The 20,078-nt window shown below is 44.7% G+C and overlaps 1 protein-coding gene across 1 annotated transcript in view; it reads left to right on the top strand.

The window, feature by feature from the left end:
* The first annotated feature begins 9,095 nt into the window (after positions 1 to 9,095).
* PECAM1 (platelet and endothelial cell adhesion molecule 1) overlaps positions 9,096 to 20,078 on the top strand; it is a 74,805-nt gene continuing 63,822 nt past the window's right edge. The window contains exon 1 of the mRNA XM_087441425.1: positions 9,096 to 9,194. The gene's annotated coding sequence lies outside the window, so the exon portion shown is untranslated. The remainder of the gene's footprint in view (positions 9,195 to 20,078) is intronic.

Here is a 20,078-nt window from a genome sequence, read left to right as displayed (position 1 = left end):
GAGAAGGTCAAATACCGTATGATTTCCTTCATTAAGTAGTAGATAATAACAACAATAAACAAACACATAGGGACAGAGATTGGATTGGTGGTTACCAGAGGGGAAGGGGGAGGGAGGAGGGTGAAAGGGATAATTCAGCACATGTGTGTGGTGATGGGCTGTAATTAGTATTTGGGTGGTGTACATGATGTAATCTATGCAGAAATAGAAGTACAATGATGTACACCTGAAATTTTTACAATGTCATAAACCAATGTTACTGCAATAAACAAAAAATTAAAAAAAAAAAGAAAATCTATGTAATGTCAAAAAAATAAAATAAAATAAATGTTACATTAGCTTCTTCAAACTCAAAAAAAAAAAAAAAGTAAAGCCACATATTCCGGTGTCACCAGTCTGAAGTAGGGAGTGGTGGGGGCTTCCCAAGAGAGGTAGCTGTGACCTGGCTGGGCCACTTGGATTACTGATTCTTGTTGCCACCTAAGGTTGGCCCTGTAGATCTCACACTGTGGACAGGTGCCCTCTCTGTGGGGAAGCCAGGTCCCTGCCCAGGTACGGGTTCTTCCAGGATATCGTCCAACCTCCAGTACTAACTCACCCCAGGTCCTCCTTGCTCAGGCTCCCCAGGTCCCAGGCTGTGGTGGTCACTCATTCCTAGTTCCACACCTAGCCACCGCTGGGGGTCTGAGCAGAGCCAGGGCCTGCTGCCGTCACCCCAACTTCCTCCGTGTCTGGCCGCCACTGTCTAGAAGCAAATCAGCTTATTTAGCACTCGGTTGATAAAAGGCTTTTATTCCCTTCTGACACTAAAAATTACTCCTCAGGCACCTACTCTTCTAAAACAGTCGGCACTCAGTGACTGATGGTGATTTTCATAACTGTGGTTATCAGCGGCAATTTCTTTCACTAAATAAGAGGGAGAGAAAGAGCCCCACAAGTTTAATCTCCGGTGGGATGACCCTTAATGCCAGAATTTCTACTAAAGGGAATTGGAGGTTTTGTTTTTGACATTTTGCCCAGCAGCATCTCATCCATCCTTGCATGGGCAGAGGGTGGGTCTGGGTCCCTGAGAACTGTCTTGCCTGGAAGGACCGGGGCCTTTCAGAAAAGCTGATGTGTGTGGGACATTTCTGTGTGTGGAACTTTCAGCTGACACAGGAAGCTTGCAGACCGCAGATCAGATACAAAGACAACAGGGGAAACCAGAGGAAGTGCTGCTTACAGCTGTTAGCAAACGTTGCTAAGGAGCGCATTAGCGAGGCCCCAGTAGTGTGTCAAAGATTATGCAATAAATCAGAAATGAAGTCTCAAATGGAAAAAGAAAAAGTTCATCCATGGATCTGGCACTTTCCTTGGGGCCCAAATCATGCCACATTGTTATGGTCCACAGTAATCCACCATATTGATAAGATTAATAACAATAAATACAGTCATACAAACAGCAAAGTTAGTGGATTCCCTTCTGTTGTCTAAGAGCTTTACATTGATAATCTCATTTAATCTTTACAAAACCTCTATGAGGTGTACAGAGGTATTATTAAATATAGTTAACAAACAGTAGAGTAATATAAATATATCTCAGTGTGTGAATTGAAAGTTTAAAAATATAGGGCCGGCTCCGTGGCTTAGCGGTTAAGTGCGCGCGCTCTGATGCTGGCGGCCCGGGTTCGGATCCCGGGCGCGCCCCGAGGCACCACTTCTCCGTCCAACGCGAGGCTGAGTCCCACGTACAGCAACTAGAAGGATGTGAACCTATGGCATACAACTATCTACTGGGGCTTTGGGGGGAAAAAAATGAATAAATAATAAAAAAAATCTTAAAAATATATTCCACCACCACCCCTGCTTTATCTCTAAATAAAACTAAGTTATATTACAAAACTACTTAACAAGTGATATAAATTTCTGTGCAAATCGTTAATTGAATCATTCTCATAATTTCCAATATTTTGTTGATGTTTAGAAACGGTGGGTGTGGTTTTCTGAGACAGGCTCTCTGTCTGGAATGATCTGACATGGGGAACTGCCTTGAACTTTTCCAGTGAATTCCTTGAAATTGGTGGACATTGGATGATGTGTAGTCAATAAATAGAAAATTTCTCTTCACATCAATGATATTGTTCATAGTGTTAAATCTTCAACCCCTGATGAACAATAACAATGATAAAATTTAAAAATGTTCCAGGCCTTATAATGCTGTATGAAAATTTTCTGTATCCAATATTTCTATTATCTTATATTTCTAAGTCACAAAAATCGTTTAATCCATTGAGTTAATTTTATTTATCCTCCCACAGAACTTTACAAATACCATTTGGTAAAGTGTCAGGATTCAATATATTTAAATGACTTTAGAATTCATTTATTTTTCAGTTTTGCCCTCAAACAACAAATGTATTTACATATAGTAATTTATGTAAAAACAATATAGTTTTTCTCTTGGAATTGATATTTTGTTTTGTTATGAGCAGCGTGCTATATTTCTTCATTTTTATAGTATCTTCCACTTCTCTTTCATTCATCAAATTAATCTTGTAAATCTAAAAGTATTACAATCTCTGTTAGGATATCACTCATCGAGAATAAACCTCCCTAAAATGTTTCACTTTCCAAAGATTTTACCATTTCCAATTAAAATGAACATGCAAGACTTCGTAGTTTCCAAACTATTTGTGCAGCTGCAGCACCGCAAGCTCCGCATAAGTTCCCACAGCCTCTAGTTCTCATTATCTTGATTCCCAAGTCTTGAGATATATTACGTAATTGTTGCCAATGTTTATTAATGAAAGATGGTAAGTAAAAAGTTTATCAGGGGCCGGCCCCGTGGCTTAGCGGTTAAGTGCGCGCGCTCCGCTGCTGGTGGCCCGGGTTCGGATCCCAGGCGCGCACCGAAGCACTGCTTCTCCGGCCATGCTGAGGCCGCGTCCCACATACAGCAACTAGAAGGATGTGCAACTATGACATACAACTATCTGCTGGGGCTTTGGGGAAAAAATAAATAAATAAATAAAATTATAAAAAAAAAAAGTTTATCAGGAAAATACTTCAAGTGATTACATTATTCACATCTTTCATTACATCTCTCAGAGATGACTATGGAGGGTTAGACCCGTCTGTCTGAGGACAGGTTCCTGAGCAACAGAGCCTGAGATGGGATTCTTGAGAGTGTGATTTATTGAGGGAGTGACAGAAGGAGACTGGCAAGTAGGACAGGACGGGGGAAGCAACCAAGCAAAGATAAGGGTTCAACTGAAGTTGACCCACTGCCTGACCCCCTAGGGAGAGCTGGGTTGTGAGTTGTAACACAGCGTTTGATCCATCTTGTGGCAAGGGAGCTGGGTTTTTACCTCCCTCATCGTTCAGTCATTGCTCTTGGGCCTAACAGGGTATAAGCATAGAACTACCCAGGCCTCTCTGGACAAGCTGTCCTCCAGGGAGGGTGAGCCACTCTTACCCAGTCTGGAGAAGGGGAGCTGGGCCTGCTCAACAGTATTTGCCCACCACCCAACCAAAGGGTCTGGAAACTCTTCCTAAAATCTTGGCTGAAACTCCAGATTTCCTCTCTACCCTTCTCTAGTCCTGCTACTCTGTACAAAATCCAGTAAGGTTTTTGTGTAACATCATTGAAACCATACTTCTCAAATTTGGATATAGTATTTCAGATGTTCCTTCCCTTTTAAGAGATGAACAAAAACTAATAAACTATTTTCAAAGTGTTGGATTTTACATTTTAAGTAACTTTAAAATATATATTATGGAAATAGTTGAAGCTCTGGGGAAAATGATGGAAATTTTATTGCCTTAATTTATAAATTTTCCAAAATTTGTTTTCTTATTTCAATAGTTAACGGTTTACAAAAAGCAGGGCTGTTAATTTAGGTCACAACGATACACCCATGCTTTTTTTATTCTATTTTGAAATTCTATTAATTTCATATCTAAAAATAATTATTTAAAACTATACATTAGACTGTGTTAAAAATTCTGAGAGCATTTTCTGAATATTCTCACTTGCTTTATAAATACAATTTTGATGTAAAATTTTCCAGAGTTTTTATTTCAATACCTAGGTAAAACAGGCTTAAGGTATTCTTTTCACTATTTTGCTCACTGAGATTGTAGAATTTATTAAAGCAATGAGCTTCGCCAGAATATGATGACCATTCTGATTAAATATATTTAGTATTTTCAGCTTTTCACATTATAACTTCTGAGCCCCATTTATTCACAACACAACTTCTGAGTGCTGTCCATATTTTTTTGTTATAATAATCAAATCGTTTTCCATTCCAGAAATAGAAATCATTTATTTTATTTTGTACTGTTTCTTGTACAATGTACAAGACATTCTGAGCTATTCTGACTCAGGCACCATAGCAGAAGATGTTCTAGGCTGCAATCCACTAGTCCTTTCATTTTTTTGTGTGTGTGTGTGAGGAAGATCAGCCCTGAGCTAACATCTGTTGCCAATCCTCCTCCTTTTTTTCCTCTTTTTTCTCCCCAAAACCCCAGTAGATAGTTGTATGTCATAGTTGCACATCCTTCTAGTTGCCGTATGTGGGACGCGACCTCAGCATGGCTGGAGAAGCGGTGCGTCGGTGTGCGCCTGGGATCCGAACCTGGGCCGCCAGCAGCGGAGTGCGCGCACTTAACTGCTAAGCCACGGGGCCGGCCCCCTTCATTTTTTATTTGTTCCCACAGATTCTCTACTTAGTTCAATAGTGCCCTCCAGACTTCATATCTACCCAGAACCTTAGAATGTGAGCTTATTTGAAAACGAGGTCTTTGCAGATGTAATTAGTTAAGATGAAGTCATTTAAGCCTTATAAGAAGGCAGCTTGCGTGGCTGGTGGGTGGTGTAGCAGTTAAGTGTGCATGCTCCACTTTGGTGGCCCAGGGTGCAGGTTCAGAACCCCGGGCGCGTACCAATGCACCGCTTGTCAAGCCATGCTGTGGCGGCGTCCCATATAAAGTAGAGGAAGATGGGCACAGATGTTAGCCCAGGGCCAGTCTTCCTCAGCAAAAAGAGGAGGATTGGCAACAGATGTTGGGCTAATCTTCCTCACAAAAAAACAGAAAAAAAGAAGGCAGCTTTGTGGTTCTTTGTAGGGGCAGGGGCTGGCAGGGGCTCCAGTTCTCCTGTGTCCAGGACGGCCTGGGCTGCTGCCGAGGAGGTGGCTCCGTCCCTGGGCCCCAGAGTGATGTCCACTGACGCCCCGCCCTGTCTCAGGGAAGGGGGTGCTGAGGATTCCCGGAAATCGGGTCAGCTCACAGGCCAGCTGCCAACCTCGCCCCCCTTCTCCTGATTCTTCTTGGGACTTGCTCCATCTGTCCACCGCTGTGAACAGTGAGCTTTGGTGTTCATGCCTGGACCGGGCTGGTGACCTCCCAATTGTGGGGGTCACCATTCAGGAACTACATTATGTGAACGGATGGGGGCTTTCCTGCCTCTCTGAGTTTGCTGCACTCTCATCCAGAGTCTTTCAAGAAACGAAGGGAAAGATCTAACACGTACTGAGCACCTCCTCGCCCGGGATCAGCCCATCAAATGGGCTAACTCCCCCCATTCTCATAATAACCCTGTGAGTTGTTCTGTTTCACAGATGGAAAAACCGTTCAGGAAGAGACCTAAGTCTCCAGCTGGTAGAGGCAGATCTGGGATACTAACCAAGAAGCTTAGCCACACCTAGCTGTGGTTGATTGTCCTTAGAAGACTAAGCCACCTCTCCCTCTTCCTCTACCCGTGATCGCTGAGGGCCTACCCTCAGAGGAAATTTACTTTAGCACATGTTAAAACCTTTATTTCTTGGAAGAAATTTGAATTGTCTTCTACCACACCAGCCAACATCAGAATTCCTGTATTTGCATCCAGAGCTGTGTTGTGTAGACCTAGAATCTTCCCTCTAGATCAACAGGTGTGCAAAGATAGGCATAGGGCGTCCATGCAGCTTTGCTTGTAATCATGAAAAACTGCAAACTCCTAAGTGCCCATCAATTGGGAACTAGTTATTAAAATTATAGGAGTTCCTTACAATGGGATATTTTTTCACATCCTGTTCTTTTGTTAAACAGCTTTATTGAGATATAATTCATATACCATAAAAATTAAAGCATACAGGTCAGTGATTTTTAGTATAGTCGCAAAGCTGTGCAACCATCACCGCAATCTAATTTTAGAAGATTTTTGTTACCCTGAAAAGAAATCCCATCCATGATGAAATATTTTGGAGCCATTTTTTAAAAATGAGGTAGTTCTGTATGTATTTAAATAAAAATATATTCGTGATGAGCGAAAGGTCCAAAAAAGTATATTGCAGAAAATATGTAAGATATCCCATTTATTTATAACAGTATATATATGTATATATATACGCACACACATGTCTACACATAATAGTGTTTTTGTATTTGTTCATTCATTAGTTTACTTATATATGCATGGAGTGCTATGTCAGAAGCAAGCGATGGGAAAGTTTTATTTTAAACACCTATTTATATACTATTTATATGCTATATAGTTTATATAATATTTTTACATCAATGCTATGTTTCTAGTATGAATAATAACCAAAAATGAAATAAACAATGGGGGTGTCCAAAGCTGATAAAGAGGTGTTTAGGAGAAGCTGCTGCTGCTATTTTTCAAAGTAAAAGAAATGAATTTTTTGTGTCTAGCCTAGTATTCCATTAGATGGCGCCATTGTAAAATTTCTGTAGTTTCAAATGGACCAGAGAAGGAACAGACGGCCCATTAACTGTTCAGCCTGTAACGACTTATTTTTATTTTTGCTTGCTTTTCCTTTAAGTCACTTGAAAAAGAAAAGAAGTTATATCTCCCTTCAGAAATCCCCTACTATTTCAAGCCAATGGGGGTAAATGAAATGAGGTGCTTATTAAAGGAATTTAGTCACTTGATGAAAGATACTGTCAAATGCATGTGAAGACTAGCCCTTGTGAACAGGTTACTTTCTCTCAGTCCTGTAGAAATCCACCACTGGTATCCTGATTACCAGAAGTGCCGAATGCTGTCTACTACTTTGCAATTTTCCATAATTCTGAGCAGGTTGAGATTCCTACCTTTTCACCATCAACAACCCCTCCATTATTTTTATTTTGTAAACTTCATTATTGGGAGGATTTTATCCCAAATGGCATTTACTAAGTCATTAATGGTTCTTCTATTTTGTATTTACGTGTGCATGTATTTGATTAATTAAAGTTTCTAATAGACAAAGGGACAACCTTGCTAGGTTGACAGAACTCCCGGTGGTAAGAACAAGGGCCCTGGGGTCATCCCTGACGGGCCGGGGTGCTGTGGGTGAGTTACTGTAGCTGTACCGAGCTCATAGGACTGAGCCACAGTGCGTATAAATAAATCCCTTAGCACACCACAATAAACGCCAGTTACTGTCATGAGCATTTTATTCAGCATGTGCCGCCTCATCCTCAGGCGGCCACTTGGAATCTCTTTCACTGACCCACCCATCATTTACCCTGAGAACCGCCCCCCGTTGGGCACTGTTGGTCTAGGTTTAATTTACCTCTGGGCTGACAGTGAGAATGCTCACAAGAGCTTCTCTTCCCCGCCTGAAATGCCCAAATCACCCCGTGTATATAGGTGGTGAGCCAAGCAACAGGATTCTTAGGTTTACAGATTTACCAACTCTCACTGAGCATCCACTGTTTGAGGGCAGGTTTTGTGAAATCCTCTGGTACCAAAATGGTACCACGGAACTAAAGAGCACAGAGTGGAATGTGGATGAGTCCTTTTCATTCAGAAAGAGTCAGTTTGCAGATTTCAGTTGGGGTAAATTTAAAGAACAGATAATCATAGTTTTGACGGTTGGTCAGAATTTGGTACCTGGATTGCTTAGAGCCAGACCTACCAGCAGATGGGCTCACATGTACCACGGATGGGTGCAACTATGCTAATTCTAAAGAGGTAACATTCTCTTCTTGGCTGCAAAATGCAATTCCATATGCAAACCCCACTGATAGAGGAAAGTTAATTTTATTGGAAGAGGTGAAAAAAGTTTCTCCTGCACAGGAGGGAGACAAGAATTTTTCTTTTTGCTTGATGATATTAGTGTGTGTTGTCTGTGTGTTGGTGGGTGGGTGTGTACTGGGCTTGCAGTTCTTTAGATGGTGGCCTCCTTAAGAACAGGGAAGTGTCGTACTCATTTTTGTAGCCCCCTGCCCAGCCTGTGCAGGGCAGTCGGTGCCAGCCCAACCAATGAGAGTTGAATTGCTGGGCAGCAATTAGCGAGGCGAGGTGGGGGTGATTTTAGCATTTGGAGCGCCCAGCAAACAGAGACCTGCTCCAAACTCCCTGGTTTGCCCTGTGGTGTTTCTGACCCTGAGGTCTTGCCCTCTGCAGGCCCCAGGCCCTGGGAAAACAGAGCTATGGGGACTGTTTAGAAGATTTTCTACCCTGGTGACTTCTGTGGGTTCCTGGGCTAGTGGGGTGGTTTTTATGATTGTATTTTGCCAGGGGTGAGAGTGGGGAGGGAGTGGAGAGAGTATGCAGAAGGGAAAGTTGTACTTTTCTTTAAGCATCAATATTATTCTAGGCACAGTGCTAAATTAACAGCTAAGTATAATTTACATACCATAAAATTCACCCATTCTACATGTACACTTCAATGACTTTTACTTAGGATTGCCAGATCCTAACTAATAAGATGCCCCATTAAATTTGAGCTTCAGATAAACAACAAATACTTTTTTAGTATAAATATGTCCCATGCAATATTTGGGATGTACTTATAGTGAAAATATTATTTGTTGCTTATCAGATATCCAAATTTAACTGAACTTCCTGTATTTTAATTTGCTAAGTTTCAGAACACTGTATTTTATAAGTATATAGAGTTGTTGCAACTGTCACCACAATTTGGTTTTAGAACATTTCCATCACCCACCAAGTTCCCTCCTGCCCATTTGCAGTCAACCCCTGTTCATCCCAAAGTCCAAGGCCCTGCCCCCTTCCCACACCCCATCTACATTCTGTCTCTATAGATTTGAGGAAGGCTGTGTTTTTAGGTGGAGAGACTTGGCTGTTACACAACTTAGTTTAGAATCTAAATATTTGCATGAAGAATTTGGTTTCATTTTTTCAAGCAAAACCCACAGAGGAGACGGGCTGCCCAATGTGGGATTTGGCTTGTCTTTGCCATCGGAGCAGCCTCTCACAGGTATGTGGGTTATTTGAATCTCTTGGTGTTTATAGACTGCCTGGGTAACCCAGCTGTGGTAAGGCCGAGAGCCTCTGGCCTGACACAGAGTGGGGATCCTTTCCAGGCCCAGCCAGGGCAGGGCAGGAGGTTGGAAGGGACTCTCAGGCGAGCAGAGGGGGCCATTCAAGGACACTGTACATTATAGTGGCAAAATGCTGGTCCTTGGCCACCTAGGCCCTGTCTTGAAGTGACTTAACCAAATGAAATATTATGTGTCCAAATGCCTAACGTGTGCCTGGTACATAAACAGTAGCTGGAGAACAGCCTCCCATGAATTCAGAGTCCATTTGACACACATTGCTGAGCACCCACTGAGGGCTGACGCATCTCCATCTGGGGCTACGCATGAAAGCTGGGCCCCGCTTTAAGAAAGTTAAGTCTTTAGCAACTACTGTTTACTGAGCACTAACCGTGTCCCAGCGTTTTCCAAGTGCTTTATGTGTGTTAATATCTAATCCTCACAGACGAAGGCAGATACTATCATTCTCCCCGTCTTGCCTCTGAGGAAGTAGAGGCTCAGGGAAGTTAAGTAAGTCCCCCAAGGTCACACAGCTAGTCGGGGTCTAGAAAAGCCTTTTCTTACCACTACTCTGTATTGCCTCACAATATTTCATGGTAAGTTCTGTGGGAGCCCAGAGAGCAAGGTGAATGAGCCACTGGGAAGGAGGGGTCAGGCATCTCCCCTCTGGGTAGTTAGCTGACCAAAGAATCATGGAACAGCATTCCAAGCAGAGGGAACAGCATACGCAAAGGTATGAGGCAAGAGAATGCGGCATGATGAAGAGTGACCCAGGAGGCTTGGGACAAATGACATTTCAGAGCATTTCAAAAAAACTGGAATTTTCCTTGGGAAAAATAGTTTGATTTTGGCAAGATAAAGAGTCTCAGATGAGAGCTGTGAAGACCTGCGGGAGCAACTTGCAGCAACTGTCTTAACTTGGTGAGTTGTCTCAGGCTCATCTCTCTCCCTCACTGGGCCTGTTCTTCTGTTGTAAAAGGGCTAATAATACCTATGCTGCAGGGCTCACATAATAGAACACAGGATCGTGCAGTGACTAATGTAAGATAATGAAATGGAATAACGTAAGTGACATGCCTTGGAGAGCTTTAAAGTCAGCACGTGTGACATTGTGCTGGGCCCGCCAGGTTGCCCGGGCGCCTGTGCCCAACATATGCCTTTAAGAGGAGCCGAAACCCCTTCCGTTCCGCGCTCAGTAGCAGAGGACTTTCAGTGTAGATTTCTAGCTGGGAGAGACCTCCTCTTCTTCCTCTATCTGTGGTTCTGGAGGCTCCGCCTGGAGAGGCGCCAGGCATCTAACCCACTGGAGTTGGGAATGTGTTTGCAGGGAACCAGAGGAAGGGAAAAATCCTCTTGCTAACTCTCCCTCGCTGGCTTCCTGGTGATTTATCGCTATGGAGACTGAGCTCTTTTCCTCTTTGCTGCCGGCTGGCTGGGGCACACATTGTTGATGCCGTTGCTGCACAGATCAGAAGTTCCTTCCTCTTTCCTGTTGCAGAAATGCCACAGTCACCACCGTTGTCCAAGAACTGCAGCTCACACCTGAAGAGCCCGATCTTGGGAAAAACAATCTCATTTGATTCCCCAGGGGTCATGGGGGCCTTCTGGGTAAGCGGTGGAGGCCTGAGAACAATGCAGCCTCCGGGGCTGAACGGGGCCCTGCTTTTCCCCTTCCTTCAGCCTTCCTACCCACATTTTAAAAGTGGATTTACAGGCAGTCGCAGGTAGTATTGTGTTAGGCAGAAGAAAACGTCAACTCAAAGTCTCTTTGTGCAGGCAAAGCCTTCTGCGAGGGCAGGGCAGACGTGATTACCGGCAGGGCAGAGCCCCCTTCGACTGCATGTGCCCACCCACTTGTGCAGACCCCAGAGAATTTGTTCTTGGAGGGTAAGGCTTGCGGATGGAGTGCAGATGCGGGTACAGGAGAGGGGAGACGCAGATGGCGAGGAGATGTCGGTGGAGGAGAGATGCGGATGCAGGGGAGATTAGTATCAGGGGACATGGCACACCTGTGTCATCATCAGTCACTTCCACGTTCACATGGGTTTCAGGTGTTGTCAGCTGGTGGCCTGGTGAGAGCTGGCTGTGCTGGGGTTGGTCCAGCACTCAGGCCATTCCTTAGAGGCCGGTGCCTGGGTCAGAGCACCCTGGGCCTGACATCACGCATATTGTGCCAGGTCCTGGGTGTGAGGACAGCGGGCAAGTGGTGAGTGGGGATCCCAGAGACAATGAAGGAAGCTCCCCGGCTGGGAAGTCCTGAGACACTGGCTGGTCCACCCCCTGGCTACAGGGCCAGATGCTGGCCAACCTCAGGGTCCTTCGGAGCCTTCTGTGTAAGTTGAGCGAAGGGATGGCTCTCTTGGCCTCATCCTATGAGGGGAAGAGGGGACTAAGGACACCTCACATTTACCTATTTCACTGTTCAAGTGGTCCATCTAAGAATAATTTTCTAGGTGAAACGGGTCTTGAAATTATCCGGGAGGGAAACGTTTTTCATTTAGGAGCTAGTGCATTTCAGTGCATCTTTAGAATAATGTTCAAAAATCCCACTTTACCTCCTTGAATATCCAAGATCTGTCCTAGGTCTCAAAATATTCCTGTTCACTTTCCATCCAGAATGTCCCTTTATTTGGGGCATGTTTGCTCCTTCTCACCCTGAGAGAGGATTTCCAAGGTTCTTCCAGGTTCTAAGCAGCAGTGTGAAAATTCATGCTTTATTTTTGTCAGCAAAGCAGCCTGAACCCCTGGACCCCAGGGGAGCCCCGACCTTAGGGAAAAGCAGATGGTGACAGAGATAGTTCTGCCAAATGCCTTCAGAGCAGCTCAGCTCACCCCTTCCTCTTGGCATGAGAGAAGGAGCCTCTTTCCAGTTCTCCCTGGTTCGCTCTGCACACTCATAAAACCAGCAGAAACGAAGATGCTCAGCCTCCTCCTCACCACCCTGAAGGGTCTCACTTCCCATAAGACCTCAAGAGATTTGGAGGGGCCCCCTAATGCAGTAGTCCCCCAACATTGATGTTAATATGACCCATCGATCTTAATCTCCCCAATTTTACTTGTACTCATTTGTGTCTGTGTGTGTGAAGTTCTATTCATCTTCATCACTTGTAGGTTCAGGTATCCACCGCCACAGTCCAGATACAGTTCCCGTGCCACAGGGATCCCTCCTGTTGCCCTTACATAGCCACACCCACTTCCTTCCCTGCTCCCATCTTCAACCTCTGGAAACCACTAATCTGTCCTCCATTTCTCAAATTTTGTTATTTCAAAAATGTTATGCAAATAGAATCACATTTTTGGGGACTGTTTTTTTTTTCACTCAGCATATTTCCCTGGAGATTCATCCAAGTGGTGGTATCAGTAGTTTGTTCCTTTTTATGGCTGAGGAATATTCCATGGTATGGATGTACCACTGTTTATTTAACCATTCACTCATTAAAGGACATCTGGGCTGATTCCTCTTTTTCAGGAAAGCTGGAATTACAAATGAAGCTGTTGTGAACATTCATGTACGGATTTTTGTGTGAACATGTGGTTTTTATTTCTCTGGGTAACTGCTCCATTTTTTAAACAGCTCTAATTAAAGCAGATCCTTCTCCCTCACACACGTGCACAAAAAGAAGCAGATCCTTGAGGTCTGTGAGGGATGCATTTGGAGACCCAAATGTGTTCTCACATTCTCAATATTAGAAATGTTTATACAGGCTCCCAGCTTGGTCCTAAATCACATGAATCTCATGTCTGTCTAGAAGCACTGTTTCCTGTGCATATACATATCCCAACTTGGCTGCCTTTTTTATTTGGATGTATCTATTTATTTTAATTTAGTTTAATCAGGTAATGAAGCTGTAAGGAAACATTAAGACAGTTGTATAGAACAAGTTGAAGAATTACATCCTAGAATAACTTGGTGAATAAATATTTCATATTCTGTGTATTTCAACTTTTTCACACTTTGACCCCTTCAATCTTTGTCCTAAGCCAAAGATTTTCCTATTGTGGGGCATTTCAAGAAGCCCTGAAATGGTTTTCTTCCAGAGGCTCTGTGCAAGGAGTCAGGGCTCAGGCCTGGTCAGGCAACCAGCATTCCAATGGACTTTACCACTGAGACAAGCTGTGGGATCTTGAGCAAGTGCACTAACCTCTCTGAGTGTCTTGGTTTTCTTCTGTAAAATGAGGGTAATACCAGCATCTGGTTCATAGGATTAAATGAGACAATCCACAAAGAAGTGCTAAACGCTAGGTAAATTTTAGCAGAAGCCCCACTCCAAATCTCTTGAGAGTCGTGCCGCCCTTCACTGAAGGTTGTGTGAAGGAGGTTGTGGGGAGAGAGTTATATCACATTTCCCAGAGAAAAACTCGCTGAAGGTCTTCTGTACCTAGCTTCTCCCTCAAATCAAGTCCCCGCCGCCCCTCCCACAGTCAGCCGGTCAGTCTCGCTGTCACCCCCACTCCCAGATTGTCTCCTTTCTTCCTCAGTTCTGTGCGTCTCATCCGTAGTTTTTGTCATTCTGTCACCCCAGCTGGCACCACAACCCCTGGAATGAGGTCTGTGAGCACTCAGGCTGCGTTTTTCCTTTCCTTCTTGGTTTTTTTGGTCCTTGTCGTGCTTGCTGTTTGGTTGGTCAGATGGCCCTGCTCAGGGCCACAAGAGGGACACAGATGCATTTTCTTGCTGTCTGGCTGGTCATTCATGAGCTCCAGGAACAAATTCAGGGTCCTTCTTAGCATCAAGCCAGAACTGTGATCCCAGCCCACAAGCAACAGAGGCCACTTAACCACCTTTGCGATGACAATGAGGACAACTGTCTTCTTTCCTTTTCCTTTGTCTTCAACCCCCGCAATCAGCTGGAACACTGCCCTGATTCATGGCATTGGTTTTGACAAATATTTACCTTCTTAGCAGCTTTATCAGTAAGATGAAGAGATGTTCGGTAGCCACAACTTTCCCCTGGCTGCTGGAGTCCTCAGGAACAGGCGTGCAAACTTGCCTCTCGCCAGAGGCTATGTTTGCCCAACTTTGGCCCCAAGGAGACTCCAAAGCCCTCTGGACAAGTCTCCCTCTCTCTCAGCTGCTTTTAAAAACCTTCGCGAAACCTTTCCTCACCCGCCTTGTGGCAAAGTTCTAACTGAAATCTACCTCCTTATAATGTCTACCCAAAGGGTGGGAAAAAAGTCCAATTCCTCTTTCACATAAAAACAATGCAATTATTTAAAGATAGTTATCAAATGTGCTCCCAAATCCTCTTTCTTAGTCTTAGCATTCCCACTTCCTTCAAATGCTTCTCTTACCATATGGTTTGGAGGCCCCGCCTCAGCATTTTCATCACTCGTCCTCATGGTTTTGGGTGTTGCCTCCTGAACTGAGCGGGTGTGACAAAATACAGTGGGACTGTCTTCTTTCCTTTTCTGAACTTTTGACTTCCATTAACGCTGCCAACTGTGATGGCAGCCGCGCCACTTTCAAACTCATCGGTCTTTTCCATGCGTTCTACTGTTAAGCAACGTCTCCCTCATCCTGTATTTGTAAGGTCAGCTTTGAGGAACTAAGACCAGGAACTTAACTTTCCATTGTGTATCCTCATTTGACCCTTTGCTCCCTCCTGGTGATGTCCTTTTGACTATGGGTTCTGTCTTTTGGTCTCTTACCCATCCTTCCCAGTGCTGTATCATCCAGCAATCCAATCAGTGTGCTCTCAAGAGTCCTCGTGTGAACCATCAATAAATATATTGACAAGGAGAGGGAAGAAGATAGAGCCACGTGGCACTCCACTAGAGACATCCTTTGAATTGACCTTCATCAAAACTCTTTTGATATAATTGTCCCACAAATGACAGATACCACATACTTCTCCATGAGGACCTCAGGACAGACCTGGTCAGACATCTTGCTGAAATCCAGAACCCCTGTTCCTGGAGTATTTTTCTGTTTCAAGAATCTAGTAATCCTGACAACAAAAGAAACCAGGTTGACTTGTCATGACTTATTTTTAGAATATTCTTGCGGGTTTCTGGTCATTACCACTTCCTGCCTGTTAGCTGCAGGTGCTCTCTGCCAACCCCATAAGAGTCTGCTCTGATCTGCACCTGTCTACTGGGTGCCAGGCTCTCATCTCAGTCCCTCCACTGAGCACCCCTCCTCCTGTCCCGCCTACTTCATGACTCAGGCCTCATCCAGCCCTTAATACCTGGCCTGACCCCTCCCGGGTGCCACACTCACAGGCAGCCCTGTCAGGTCTGGCCCGGAGCCCCCATTTTTCACTCTTCCCTAAACTCCAACCACAGAGGTCTGGGCTCCCTCCATAATTTTTTTTTTCAACAATGACTTTATTGAAGTTCTGTACACAGTGTGAGCCGGGACTCACTTGGAAAAGATTTTAGGGAATGCTTAGACACAATATAAAGTTTCTACATACCTAATAAATATAGATCTTCCTTGATTTTCGATGGGGTTATGTTCTGATAAACCCATCGTAAGTTGAAAATGCATTAAAGAAGTTGAACAAGATCAACAGTTTTCAAAGATTCTGTTAAAACCGTAGAAATCTTTACCCCCCACACACACACAGTGTCATTCCACAAGATGATTTAAGTGTGTGTGTGTATTTCAAAAGTAAAAAAAATGAAACAGTCCATTCCAATGTAGACATATTCATCCTTCAGTCAATCTTTGAAGTAGGACGAATCGCAAAGCTGAACTTCTCCAAGTTGTGTGATTCAACAATAGTTTCCATCTCCATGCTGGAACCCACCACTATAAAGTCAAAAAGTTGTAAATCGAACCATGGTAAGTCGGGGACCACCTGTCGTCTGCTGGAGTTTTATAGAGGATGGATATCAAGGCCCCTGTGATCTGTGTTTTTGGAATTCCCTATCCTCCCCTTTTTTTAAACTCAGGACATTTTCTGGGTTTCGGGCTAGATACTAGAATGGGCCCCTCTCAGCTCCATCACCTGGAGGCCCAGCCCAGGAAGAGCACCAAACCTCTTGACCCAAAAAGCTGATATGGCCGAGCCTCTTAAGCAGAAGCCATTGTTTCCTTTCAAAGCAAAGATGGAGGGATCGGCTGAGAGCCGAGAAGAGAGCGCCCTCACAGCCCCCAACCTGTGCTTCCTCTGTAGTTCCCCAGCCAGACTTTCTGTTCAAACTGAGGTGATAGGGGCCTGCCTGGTGGCGATGGCATAGTAAAGTTCACGCGCTCTGCTTTGGTGGCCTGGGGTTCGCAGGTTGAAATCCCAGGCACTCATCAAGCCGTGCTGTGGCAGCGTCCCACATACAAATAGAGGAAGACTGGCACAGATGTTAGCTCAGAGCCAATCTTCCTCACCAAAAAAAAAACAAAAACAAAAAAACCCCCACAAATCCGAGGTGATGGTTGATCGTGATAAAGAAATGGACACGCACTTCTGCTGGTCCTGTGAAAGCCAGCAGGGCGTGGACAAAGCTGCACATACTCACTGTACTCAGAACCACTCCTGTTGGTAATGTTTTTTTAAAATATTTTAAAGTATTTTTCTTAGATTCCCAGAGCCTGTGTGCAGAAGCGGGCAAACCACAGAGGGATGATGTGAACAGCATCCATCAGCCCACATTCCCGTCTCTTACCTTCTGCGTTTTCTGCTACTTCTCAATCCCTAATATTAAAGTATTAGGGGAAGGACTGATTACTAAAGCCTAAAGCTTTAGGCTTAAGAAAACAGGTTGGAGAAATGGCTGCCACCTTTTCCTGGGCCCCCAGTGAGGCTCCGCACTCCTAGAGGTGGGAGTCTACGGGCACTGATGGGGGGACGGGGCACTGCTCCTGTTGGGAAGTCCCCTTAAGGGGAGACTAGGCTGCATGAAAAATGCCTTTAGGCGTAGACATTGGACTTACAAGTACTCCCTGCTCATAGGAGCTGCCAGGAAGGGAAACTGCCAGACCTCCCCCGGAATTAAAGGGGTTCAAAGCTGGAGCTTGCAGAGACTAGGGGCTCAGGCTGCTCCAGTACAATTTCAACCTTATTACAGATGAATGGTTTGGGGAGGCCTGCTGGAGTACCTAATCAGTATTTGTCAGATTGTTTTTGGGTACATTTAGTATTTTCTCAACAGCCAACTTGAAAATAAACTTCTGGATCAAAACCTGATGATAAGCCAGAAACTGCTGTACTTTATACCAAAGTCACTTTTTGTATCTAAAATTCATTCTGCTGATCTCTAGATAAACCATGACCAAGAGATGTTCTTGGCAGGGTAATTTCTCCGTGAACTTATGATAAACCAATTAGGGTTTCCTCTTATTTTAGCAAAGTTTACTTCGTCTCGGATAGAAAGGGCAGAAAAGGGAGAGTGAGGACAAAACCTTTTCCATTGTTTATTATTATCATTATCATTACTGCTGTTACGGTAGTATCAAGAGTTGCCACCATCTAACAGATGTATAGTTCGCCAGTACTTCTGGATTTTATTAAGATACCTAAGATATCCTCAGGAGGGATCTTTGTTATCACACAAAATTGGGGTTCTCTGCCCGACATGCATAAACAAGCCAATTAATTATGGCACCGGCCTTTGGGGGGAGAAATCAGCTTTTATTCTGCAAGATCGATCTGCCGGGAGACAGGGGGCATGTGCCCTCAGATCTGTCTCCCTGATTCAGGGTTTGGGGTGAAATTTACGAGGTTAGGGAGAACAGACTGGCATGTGGAAACGCTGGTGGGACAGGCTTTGATGAGTGGGCTTCAGGTATTTATGGTAAGGTTTTAAGCATTTATGATGAGGTTCTAAACATTTATAATGGGGTTCTAAACATTTTTGCATGAGGTGGGAAAGGAATTTTAACACTGATCTTCCTGAATGAGGGACTCCTCGCTTCTGATAAGAGTCCAGCTTTCAAATTCTGGTCGTGTCCATGTCCTTGGGTCCTGTGGAAGGAGGATTTTGGTTCTGAGGGCATTTCAGGTCATGATTTCTTCTTTTGCACATGCCCTGGCTTTGTGACTTTGCATTTTTTCTGAAAGACAATCCTTTTTTTTTTTTTTTTTTGTGAGAAAGATCAGCCCTGAGCTAACATCCGTGCTAATCCTCCTTTTTTTGCTGAGGAAGACCGGCTCTGAGCTAACATCTATTGCCAATCCTCCTCCTTTTTGTCCCCCAAAGCCCCAGTAGATAGTTGTATGTCGTAGTTGCACATCCTTCTAGTTGCTGTACGTGGGACGAGGCCTCAGCGTGGCCGGAGAAGCGGTGCGTCGGTGCACGCCCAGGATCCGAACCCCGGGCCGCCAGTAGCGGAGCGCGGGCACTTAACCACTTAACCGCTAAGCCACGGGGCCGGCCCTGAAAGACAATCCTTAATCACTTCATTGATAAGAGATGGGGTCTATTCGAATTGGCTCTAAATGGGCCAGTGGTTACATCCTCATATCCTCGTGGGGACGTGTGGGGTAAATGATAGTGCAGTAAGAAGATTTGTAGCTTGCTGAACATTTATATCGAAAGAATTTTGATTAAGATCAGCCTGAGGCAAGTCTCTAGTAGAGTGCCATAGGGCTCTATCTTTGTTCTTCTCCTATTGAATATATTTATTGATGGATGATGACTCTGGTGACTTCTGATAAAATCTGTGGATGACTTGAAGCTGGGAGGGAGAAGTCAGAAGATAGAATCAATTGTCAGGAAGATGGATAAAGGCACTGCCCTGGAGGTAGATATCGTTATGCACCTTAGACTGATAAGGAAAAGTAGAGAGCAAGACCCTGGGGAAGGCCACCTCTCATACTTTATCTCCTAGGAGGAGTTTTTCTCAGCATGCCTGACTCTGTGTTGAATAATCTGTTGATAAGCCAGCCTCCAAACCCCTCAAAGATAAAGGGCCAGGCCTTTATCTTTCCTGGCACTCAGGCTGGTGTCTGCTAGGAATGAGAGATGGCATCCCCTCTGTGGGAGCATCCTTGATGTTTCATCCCAGTGGTGCCTCCTAAAGGATACTGACCCGCTAGTCCTGGCCTGGCCTGGAGTGTATATTTCTGACACTCCCTCCCATTTGTAGCCCCAGTTAGTGCCTTGTTTCCCCTCATGTCCCCTCAATAACCTGAAAAAGAAAAAATGAGGAAAGGGACTGCTTCAGCTCCCAAAAGTTCTGGCATTTCTACACATGACTCCAGTTTAGCATGAGCATTCTGGAAACAGGCTGCTTCCCAGAAGGGGTCCTGAGCCAGGGTGGTCAGATAAAATGCAAGATGCCCAGTTACATTTGAATTTCAGATAAAGACCAAATAATTTTTTGGTATGTCCCATGCAATATGTAGGACATATACCACAACATGACTTATTGCTTATGTGAAATTCAGATGTAATTGGGTGTTGGGTATTTTTATTCACTAAATCTGGCAGTCCTACCCTGAGCTCATCCAAAGCAGGTCAGAGGCGACTGCCAGGGGCCTCTCAGGAGGCCTGGCCTGGCCTTCTTCCGGCCCAAACCACCTTTCGCCTAAAGGGATGCAGGCCCCCAAACCAAACACGCACACTTCCTCCTTCACTCCTATGGGCTCCTCAGGCCCCGGTCATCTCCACTGGCCTCGGGCCTGGCCTCGCTTCAGGGCTGAATCTTGTCTCGTGGGGCTAGAGGCTGACACTGGCTTTCTACCTGCCCCCGAGGAGCCTAGCTCCATGCTGAGGCCAGCCATCCAGAGCAGATCTGACGCCATGGCCTGTGCGTCGCCATCGTACACGATGACTGTCTACATCCGGGCTGTGCTTCTGGCTCATTCACTCATTTAGCAAATATTTACACAGGGCCCACCATGTCACAGGCATTGTGTTGACCACAGGGGCACTAGGTGAGC

Source organism: Ceratotherium simum, chromosome 16 (assembly GCF_057802395.1).
Source record: "Ceratotherium simum simum isolate JZ-2026a chromosome 16, ASM5780239v1, whole genome shotgun sequence".
Taxonomy (NCBI): Eukaryota; Metazoa; Chordata; class Mammalia; order Perissodactyla; family Rhinocerotidae; genus Ceratotherium; species Ceratotherium simum.
This window is presented reverse-complemented; position numbering and strand designations above follow the sequence as displayed.